This window comes from Somniosus microcephalus, chromosome 4 (genome assembly GCF_052327205.1).
Source record: "Somniosus microcephalus isolate GS21.2 chromosome 4, FLI_Smic_1.0, whole genome shotgun sequence".
Classification (NCBI taxonomy): Eukaryota; Metazoa; Chordata; class Chondrichthyes; order Squaliformes; family Somniosidae; genus Somniosus; species Somniosus microcephalus.
In genome coordinates, this window is record NC_140990.1 from 45,633,032 (window position 1) to 45,643,665 (window position 10,634).

The 10,634-nt window shown below is 51.2% G+C and overlaps 1 pseudogene; it reads left to right on the forward strand.

Annotated features, from left to right (window-relative positions):
- Positions 1–225: 225 nt before the first annotated feature.
- LOC147118794 (uncharacterized) lies at positions 226–8,534 on the forward strand (annotated as a pseudogene).
- The last annotated feature ends 2,100 nt before the right edge of the window (positions 8,535–10,634 follow it).

The following is a 10,634-nucleotide window of genomic DNA, read 5'->3' on the forward strand; positions in this document are numbered from 1 at the left end:
TCTGTGGGAAAATATTTCAAACATCAGTGTGACTGGAAAAGCACCGAGGCACACACCCGAGTGAGAGTGTTCCAGTGCACTGACTGTGGAAAGAGCTTTAACCAGTTACACAGCCTGAAAAAACATCGCACCGTTCACAGCGGGGAGAAACCGTGCACGTGTTCTGTGTGTGGACGGGGCTTCAACCGACTGTCCAACCTGGAGAGACACAAGGACACCCGCACCATGGAGAATCCGTGGAAATGTGGTGACTGTGGGAAGGGATTCCATTATCCATCCCAGCTGGAAACTCATCAACGCAGTCACACTTGGGAGAGGCCGTTCATCTGCTCTGTGTGTGGGAAGGGATTTAATCGATCATCTAACCTGCTGACACACCAGCAAATTCACACTGAGGAGAGGCCGTTCACCTGCTCCGTGTGTGGGAAGGGATTTAATCGTTCATCCAACCTGCTGAGACACCAACGAGTTCACAAGTGAGTGCAGGGGTTGGATTCTGCTGTTATTGCTGCTGTTAATCACATCCAGGACTGAACCATGTTCATTCTGACAGTTGGGGTTAGTTTCTGCTGATGTTAATAACCCCTATAACTGGGCTGCAGTTTAATATTCTGGATATATAGCTGATTGACTTGTCGGGGCTGCAGTGTTTATTTAAGAACCGCTCTCTGATCTTTCCCCTTAATTTCTGATGAGAGTCCCTGAATTATTTTACAATAAAATTATGAACGTTTACTTCAATCCTAAATTGATCTTTGGTACAAAATCTACAATTCAGTGTCTGAAAGGTTCCACTGATTAACATCTCCAATTAGAAAGTGCTGATTAATCCTCGATGACAATTCTTACTGACTTGCACATTACACACAGTGGCACCTCCATTATCCACCAGAAAGAAGGGGAATGGGAATTGGTGGAGAATCGAGAATCCCCAAATGTTGCCCCTCCCGTCTGGTACAGCAATCTCCTCGGTACGGGAATGGAGACAAGTCCAGTTATAGTGACGGGATGAGTTAAAGGTATTTACTCAGACGGGCAGGAGGTGGGAAGTGGTGTTCCACGGGGATCAGTGCTGGGACCACTGTTGTTCACCATTTACATGAATGATTTGCACTTGAGAATCAGAAGTACAATTTCAAAATTTGCAGATGACACTAAATTGGGGGGTGTAGTTAATACTGAGGAAGACTGTGATAGCATCCTTGCAGAATTATTCAGTTGTGTTCAGTAAATAGCAGCATCTTTTAATTTGCTTTGACTGATCACATCATTATATAGTTATGTGAAAAACAAAAATCATTAACAGCTCCCAATTTCAGAATTGTCAGATTCAAACTCAACTTCTTCCAAGTACAATCTAACATTTCAAAAATTGTAATGGATGTAGGCGAGATATTCGGACTGTTGTCTAACACAATCCAAACACACTGACACACAGACAGATGGGCAGGTGTAGCTTCACAGCGAATCCTTTCAAGCCTCATTAAAAAGTGGCAGACTGGCAATCCATTGTTCACTAATGGAGTTGTGATCTTTGTAAATTAAGAAAGGAAATACATGGAAATGTGTCAAAGAGTTGATTAACAGAGTGAGGCACCATCTCCCTTTGATTTCTATTTCTGACACCAGGCAACAGAAAAAGGTCATTACAACACGACACAAACAGACTCTTCAGGTGTGAGACATCAGACTTCAGAACAACACGTCTGCCAGCTCTGGCCACAAACCTCAGTACAGTCAACCTTTCAGCAGCTGCAGCACTGATTAAATAACTAGGGGGGAGAAATTCGGTTGCTAGCACCAGCGATTAGCGCCTAAAGAGGCCGAGAATTGGGGCATTACCCAAATTTCGGGTGGGCGCAGTGAACCCAGCACCTCTCACCATATTGAGTGGTCTTTTAGCGCCGGCGCTAAGTCTTAGCGCCCGCGCCTGGGCGCAGGCAGATCATGACGTCGTTTCAGTGTGCAACGCCTTGCTGGTGCCCCGGACCGGAAATTCAGTGGCGCCCCCCTCTGTTCCGCCCAGCGCTAATAAGTATAGCTTCCAGGAACGTTCCCCAGTAGCTCTCGGGCTTAGGGGGGCGCGATTTAAAGGGGACTGCACTGGTATAAAAGCGGCAGCCATTTTGGGAGCACAACTTATTTGACATTTACACAGATTGGAACAGTTGAACTCTGAGCCATTTCACTACTGACCCAGCGCTGCCAGAGGACCTTCAGCCTTCATACCATCACCCTGCTGCTGGTGAGCGCTTACACCCTTTTTAATTTCTGGTGACCTATTATTATGGGGGCTGCTTTGCAGGGGAACGTCCTGCTGCTCGACCATCTGGAAAGGGCACAGGGATGGAGGGAGAGAGGGCCAGGAATGGCCAGATGGAGGAGGGCCAACAGACGTCACCACACCAGACCGTATGCTGCCAGGGTATTCAGGCAGCAGTTCTCTTACCTCAACATGTCGGAGGAGCAGTGTGTTAGGAGGCTGCAATTCCGAAAGGAGGTGGTGACTGAGCTGTGCCACCTGCGTCAGGAAGATCTGCAGCCGCAGATAAGGTGCAGGACCTCTCTGTCGGTGGCTGTGAAGATAACAGTGGCATTGAATTTCTATGCGACCGGCTCCTTTCAGTCAGCAACTGGGGACATTGCCAACATATCCCAGTTTGCGGTGCATAGCTGCATCCAGCAGGTTACAGATGCCCTGTTTAAAAGGCGGCGTCAGTACATCTCCTTCAAAGTGACACCAGAGAAGCAGTGGGAGCACGCAGAGGGCTTCGCAGCAATAGTGGACTTCCCCATGGTGCAGGGCGCCATTGACTGCACGCACGTGGCTTTGCGGGCGCCTGTACAGAATCCTGAGGAGTTCCACAACCGCAAGGGGTTCCACTCCTTGAATGTGCAGCTGGCCTGTGACCACCGACAGCTGATCCTGGCGGTCAATGCACAGTTCCCAGGCAGCAGCCACGATGCTTTCATCCTGTGCCAGACTTCAGTCGCTGACCTTTTCGAGGCCCCGGCTCACCCAGAAGGCTGGCTTTTCGGCGACAAGGGCTATCCACTGTGCCCATGGCTGATGACCCCGCTCCGTACGCCCAGCACCCCTGCAGAAGAGCACTACAACGTCAGCCATCAGGCGACGAGGAACATTGTGGAGCACACAATCGGCATGCTCAAGCAACGGTTCCGCTGTTTGGACCATTCGGGAGGAGCCTTGCAGTACTCACCAGAGAAAGTCTCCCACTTCGTCGTTGTCTGCTGCATGCTCCATAACCTCGCCACCCTGTGCACCCAGCCAATGCCAGCAGACATTGAAGGACCAGCAGGAGGAGGAGGAGCAGGAGGAGGAACAGGAGGAGCAGGAGGAGGAGGAGGAGGAGGAGGGCCAAGATGGGAGGGCCCGAGAAACTGGAAGGGCCGTCCGTCTGAGGCTGATAAGGAGTCGGTTCTAGGCCCCTCTCACGGACTGCTTGGTGCCATTGGAAGACCACGAATGGAACCATTCGGATAACCCAGAGCCTATGAAGGCCACAATGATTGTAAATAGCAGACATGGCCAAAGACATTAAAAATCTTCTTTTATTTTGAAAACTGTGCTTCCTTCCAACATGACAAAGCAATGGCAACTGAGAGCTTAACCAACAAACTAACACATAAGTGGCTCGCACACCCGGGAGACTATCCAAAACATGACTAACATTCAGACCACCATCCACGGCCTTGATTTCTAGAAATAGGACGTTTCTGCAGCTCCTTCTACTCTTTCCCCTTTGATGGAGATCTACTTCTCTTGCGAGAATGGCCCCTTCCCTCCCTGCAGCTCCTCTGTAATGGGACCCCAGTGGCTGCATGAAGGCTGGGGGACGCCTGCTGACTGTCCGAAAGTGCTGATGCCCCTGAGGGACGGCCTGGACGGACTCTGGGCTTGGGAGGGCCGGATGCTGACTGCTCCAATTGGGCATGGGTGGAAGCAGTCTGTCCTGCAGGTGATGGCAGCTGCAGTGGAGACATGCCAGCGTTGGCATCAGGAATGCTGACATCCTGAGAGCGGACTCCAGCTCCGTGGTCGGCCGACACACTGGCACTCTGATGGGGTAGCACTGCAGCATGCGCACCAATTGGCTGGTCCACAGATTGCTGGCCTGATGTGGTGCTGCAAGGGCCCCAGGTAATCCTGCCTGAACCATGGAGGGTGGCAGCAGTCAGTGCTTGTGTGGCTCAATCTGCCTCTGCATAAGGCCAGCGAGGGACTGCGTGGCAGGTGCCAGTGCATCGGTGAAGCCCTGGACAGACCTTTCCAGTGATGTCGCAATGCCCTGGACAGTCCTTTCCAGTGATGTCGCGACGCCCTGGACAGTCCTTTCCAGTGATGTCGCGACGCCCTGGACAGTCCTTTCCAGTGATGTCGCGACGCCCTGGACAGTCCTTTCCAGTGATGTCGCGACGCCCTGGACAGTCCTTTCCAGTGATGTCGCGACGCCCTGGGCAGTCTTTTCCAGGGCTGCCCCACAGCCCTGGGCATCCTTTCCTGTGCTGCCCCGAAGTCCTGCACAATCCTTGCCAGTGTCTCAACGGCTTCAGGCATCCTTCCAACTGCAGCCATCAGCTCAGTGTGTCTGAGTCAAGCCTGGGCACTCATTTTGGTGAGGGAACGCACCTCTTCTGCGCTCTGTGCAGCAGTCATCGTGGCCTGACACGCCCTCCCTCCCGAACCTCCCTCCCCCCCTTGCGCTGCTGGAGGCCGCTGTTTCCTGCAACTGGTTCCTCCTCAGATCCATCCCCCCCACTCCCTTCCAGGGAAGCACTATCCCCAGTCTGCAGATGGGCTGGCTCACCTGAGGGTGGGACGGATGGTCCGGCTTCCTCCTGCTTGTCGCCTCCGGAGTCAGTGTCCCTGGCAGCTAGGTGGCCCGGCTCCCGAGCTGGTGATGCAGCATCTGAAAGCAGGGAGGTTGAAGAGTGGATTTAGCGAAAGGCCAGGGTGGTAGCAAGGGATGCAAGAGTGCTGCAATGCTCTGACATGGGTCCAGACTGAAAAAGCATGCTGGTGGGGGGAACAAGTGGAAGGAGAGAGTTCAAAAAGGTGATGACCTTACCATCACTGTGCATAATGGGGTCGGCAGCTCCAGTGGTGACAGGACCACTCATCCAGCCTCCAACAATCTGGTGGACTCTTTCCTCCAGGTCCGTCAGTTCCTGCAGCTGAGGAGGGCCCCCTCCAGTACGAATCTGTTCCCTTCAGTTCCTGTCCAGCTTGCCCTGCAGGAGAAAGGACGGGAAGTTCTGAAACATGCTGCCCTGAGTTGTCATCTCATGCCCCCCCATGGTGGATCAGCCCTTACAGTATGCCCTGAGTTGTCATCTCATGCCCCCCCATGGTGGATCAGCCCTTACATTATGCCCTGAGTTGTCATCTCATGCCCCCCATGGTGGATCAGCCCTTACAGTATGCCCTGAGTTGAATGTGCGTGTGCGTTCCCAGAAAGGGCCATGGGTGCTGGCTGACAGATGGCCATTGGGGCATCGCGCACCCTCTGGCCATAAAGTCAGGTGCAGATGGAGGGATGAAGAAGATTGCCAATAAGCCACTCACCCTAACGACCCAAGTGAGATCGTTGAACTTCTTCCTGCATTGCACAGGACTCCTGGGCGCCACGCTGCTGGAGTTGACTCTTTGACAAACGTCCCTCCAAGCTCTGCGGTACTCGTTCTGAGGAGGCCTCTTGCCATTGTCAGGGTACAGCACTGCTCACCGGCGCTCCACTGCGCCAACCAAAGCCTTTCGGAAAAGCGCTCCACTCTCTGCCTCACCCTCTCCATCTTGTCAAAGTTTGCAATGCCTCAGTTTGCACAGCGCCGAAATTGAGGCCTACAGGGCGATGAGCCTGGCTGCTGAAGCGAAATGACCCGCCCCTTTAAGAGCTCGCCGGCACCTGCATGTCTCGTGGTCATCGATTATTGACAGCACCTGCGCTGCGCCCGTCCGCCCAGATATTGAGTAGCGCCGGCAGGTTAGCGCCTTAGGAGTCCCGTGCAGCGCCTGATTTAACGCCGCAATCACCCTCAGGGGTGCAGCAACCCAATATTGCTGGAGGTGGCGATAAGTTGCACCTGGCGATAAAATTTGCGCATCGCCAATTCTAGCGCCCCGAGCGGGGCTATACCCAATTTCTCCCCCTAGTAGTTTAACATGTCTAGTAGAGCTTTTGTATCAAAATAGAAGCAATGTAGTTGTGACACACACAATTAATAATTACATCACAATGTGATTGTGAGGATCGATTATCACCTCTTGATACCTTCCGTATCCACCAGTCGAGGAAGGTATCAGGTGAACCGGTGGACACCGCCTGCTCCCTCTCCAGGGCCACCCGGGCAGGGACAAGACCACGGGAGAGGCAGGCAGCCAGAGTGACCCCCCAGGGGCCCCGCCCATCCTGGACCTACAAATTGCTGTTTTCACCAGGCCCAAGAGCAGGTCCAGGAGAAGATCCTCCCACTTACCCACCCCCCTCCGCACCGGGCGGCCAAAGATTAGGAGCGTGGGGCTAAAGTGTAACCAAGAGTTGAGGAGCAGCTCCTTCAGGTAACTATACAGGGGCTGCAACCTCTCACACTGAATATATACACGGCCCGTGGACTCCTCAAGGCCGCAAAAACCACATCTGGCCTTGGAGTCCGGAAAGAAGCTTAAAAACTGTTGCACACGACAGCTCCTTACAACAGTCTCCACCCCAGATCCCCAATGGTGCAGGGAAGGACCCCCGCGTAGAGAGCCCTCCACTGGGGAACCTCGCCTCCACCGGACAGCAAGATGACCCGCCAGTCTGATTGAGATTGGGCAATAAACTAAATTAATCAATAAATGATACAGAAACCCGAGTCCCCGGGTCCTCAGCCCTGGTGTGAAGTACGCTGGCCACCAATTTTCCGTTACTGACTCGCACCTCAGGCCCCGCCCAGTCTGGTTTAATTGCTAAATGTTTCCTAACTCGGGTTCAGGCCTGTCATTCTGAGGGAAACAAGGCCTCAGTTATTGGTGTGTCCCCCCGAGCTGCTGTTAATGGCTTTAATAAACTGGCAGCAAGGTTGTTTTTTAAAGGTGGAAAGTGGTGAAAAACGCCACTAGCGATGCCTCAAAACTCACAGACAGAGAAATCCACTTCATCAGCGCCCCTGCCACAGGACTCAATATCCACCCCCTCCACCACTGGTGCATTGTGTCTGCAGTATGTACGGTCTACAAGATGACCATGGTCAGGCCGTGTGGAGTCAAAGGTCAGGCAGCAGAATGGATGGAAAGATCGCAACAAACTTCCCTTAACTCCAACCCTCTGATTGCTGTTTTGTAGCCAGCTTTCCATCCATTCTGCTGCCTGGCCCTTCACTCCACACGGCCTGACCTGGGTCATCTTGTAGACTGTACATACTGTTTATGGATAACTAGCTGGGTAGAAAACAGGAAACAGAGAGTAGGGGTTGGGAGTAGCTAATCAAACTGACAAAAGGTGAGAAATGGTGTTCCACAGGGATTTCAAATATCAGTGTGACTGGAAAAGCACCGAGACACACACACCCGAGTGAGAGTGTTCCAGTGCACTGACTGTGGAAAGAGCTTTAACCAGTTACACAGCCTGAAAAAACATCGCACCGTTCACAGCGGGGAGAAACCGTACACGTGTTCTGTGTGTGGACGAAGCTTCAACTGATTGTCCAACCTGGAGAGACACAAAGACACCCGCACCACGGAGAAACTGTGGAAATGTGGGGACTGTGGGAAGGCATTCAATGACCCTTCCCAACTGGAAATTCATCACCGCTGTCACACTGGGGAGAGACCGTTCACTTGCTCCGTATGTGGGAAGGGATTCACTCGCTCATCCATTCTCCAAACACACCAGCGAGTTCACACTGACGAGAGACCATTCAGCTGCACGCACTGTGGGAAGAGATTCAAGCAGTCATCCAACCTCATTCTACACCAGCGAGTTCACACTGGGGAGAGGACGTTCACCTGCTCCGTGTGTGGGAAGGGATTCACTCGCTCATCCATTCTCCAGACACATCAGCGAGTTCACACTGACGAGAGACCATTCAGCTGCACGCACTGTGGGAAGAGATTCAAGCAGTCATCCAACCTCATTCTACACCAGCGAGTTCACACTGGGGAGAGGCAATTCACTTGCACTGTGTGCGGGGAGGGATTCAGTCGGTCATCCCACTTGCTGACACACCAGCAAGTTCACAGCGGAGAGAGGTCTTTCACCTGCTCCGTGTGTGAGAAGGGATTCGCTCATTCTTCCGAGCTTCTGACACACCAGCGAGTTCACACTGGGGAGAGGCCATTCACCTGCTCTGTGTGTGGGAAGGGATTCACTCAGGCATCCCACCTGCTGACACACCAGCGAGTTCACACTGCGGAGAGACCGTTCACCTGCTCCCTGTGTGAGAAGGGATTCAATCTCTCATGCAACCTGCTGAAACATCAGCGAGTTCACAAGTTCACAAGGGTTGGATTCTGCTGTTATTGCTTCTGTTAATCACATCCAGGACTGAACCATGTTCATTGTGACAGTTGGGGTTTGTTTCTGCTGATGTTAATAACCCCTATAACTGGGCTGGAGTTTAATATTCTGGATATATAGCTGATTGACTTGTCGGAGCTGCAGTGTTCGTTTAAGAACCGCTGTCTGATCTTTCCCCTTAATTTATGATGAGAGTCCTTTAATTGAGTTGAGGAGCAAAAAGAATATGATCACACTATTGGGAGTATTGTATAGGCCTCCAAATAGTGAGAGGGAGGTAGAGGAGCAAATCTGCAGGGAAATCGCAGAGATATGCAAGAGCTATAGAGTGGTGATATTGGGATTGGGATAATGCTGGGGTAAAGGGAAAGGAGGGAGAGGAATTTCTGAATTGTGTTCAGGAGAATTTCCTTGACCAATATGTTCTTGGCCCAACTAGGAAGGAGGCATTGCTGGATCTGGTGCTGGGGAATGAGGTGAGCCAGGTCGACCAAGTGTCTGTGGGAGAACACTTGGGTACGAGTGATCATCATATCACAAGATTTAGATTAGCAATGGAGAGGAGCAAGGAACAATCTAGAGTGGAACTTCTAAACTGGAATAGGGCTAACTTCAATGGGATGTGAAAGGATCTAGCCAGGATAAAATGGAACCAAAGACTGACAGGAAAAACTGTAATGGAATAATGTGTGATCTTTAAGGAGGAGATGTTCCAAGTACAGGCTAGGTACATTCCAACAAGAGGGAAGGGTAAGGGAACCAAAGCAAGGGCTCCTTGGATGATGAGGGAGATAGAGATGATGATGAAACAAAAAAAGAGGGTGTATGATGCATGTCAGGTGAATTCTTCAAGGGAGAACCAGACCAAATACAATAAGTTGAGAGGGGATGTGAAGATGAAAATAAGATTGGCAAAGAGAGAATATTAGAGTAGAATGGCGGTTAACATAAAAGGGAACCCAAAAATCTTCTACCGGCATGTAAACAATAAGTGGGTAGTAAGAGGCGGGGTGGGGCCTATTTGAGACAAAGAAGATGATATATGCTTAGAGGCGCAGGGCAAGGCTAGAACACTCAATGAGTACTTTATATCGGTGTTTACTAAGGAGGTGGATGCTGACAAAATATCGGTAGAAGTGGAAATGGTAGAAGGAATGGAAGGGGTGAAAATTGATAGACAGGATGTACTAGAAAGGCTGGGTATGCTTAAAGTGGACAAGTCGCCTGGTCCAAATGGCTTGCATCCCAGGTTGCTAAGGGAATTGGGAGAGGAGGTAGTGGAAGTGCTTGCCATAATTTTCCAATCTTCCCTAGATGCGGGGTAGGTGCCTAGGATTGGAAAGTGGCAAATGTGACACCATTGTTCAAGAAAGGGTGTAAGGACAATCCTAGTAACTACAGTTTAACATCAGTGGTGGGTAAAGTTTTAGAAACAATAATCAATGAAAAAGTTAATGGGCACTTGAAGAGGTTTAAGCTAATTAAGGAGCGCCAACATGGGTTTGTTAAATGAAGGTCGTGTTTGACTAATCTAATTAAATTTTTTGATGAAGTAACAGAGATGATTGATGAAGGGAATGCAATGGATGTTGTCTTTTTTTGTTGTCTTGTTGCCTCCTTGAAAAGGTGTAACATCCCCACCGACACCTGGGAATCCTGGCCCAAGACCGCACAAAGTGGAGGAGAAGCATCCGGGAGGGTGCCGAACACCTCGAGTCTCTTCGCCAGGAGCAAGCGGAAGCCAAGCGCAGGCAGCGCAAGGAGCGCACATCAATCCAAGCACCCCACCCACCCACCCCTTCAACCACCGTCTGCCCCACCTGTGACAGAGACTGTAGGTCCCGCATTGGACTCATCAGTCACCTGAGAACTCATTTTTAATGTGGAAGCAAGTCATCCTCGGTTCCGAGGGACTGCCTAAGAAGAAGGATGTTGTCTACATAGATTTTCGGAAGGCATTTGACAAAGTACCACATAGAAGGCTGGTTAACAAAATTGAAGCTCATGGTGGGGCACGGTAGCATAGTGGTTAGCACTGTTGCCTCACAGCGCCAGGGACCCAGGTTCAAATCTGGCCTCGGGCGACTGTCTGTGTGGAGTTTGCACATTCTCCCT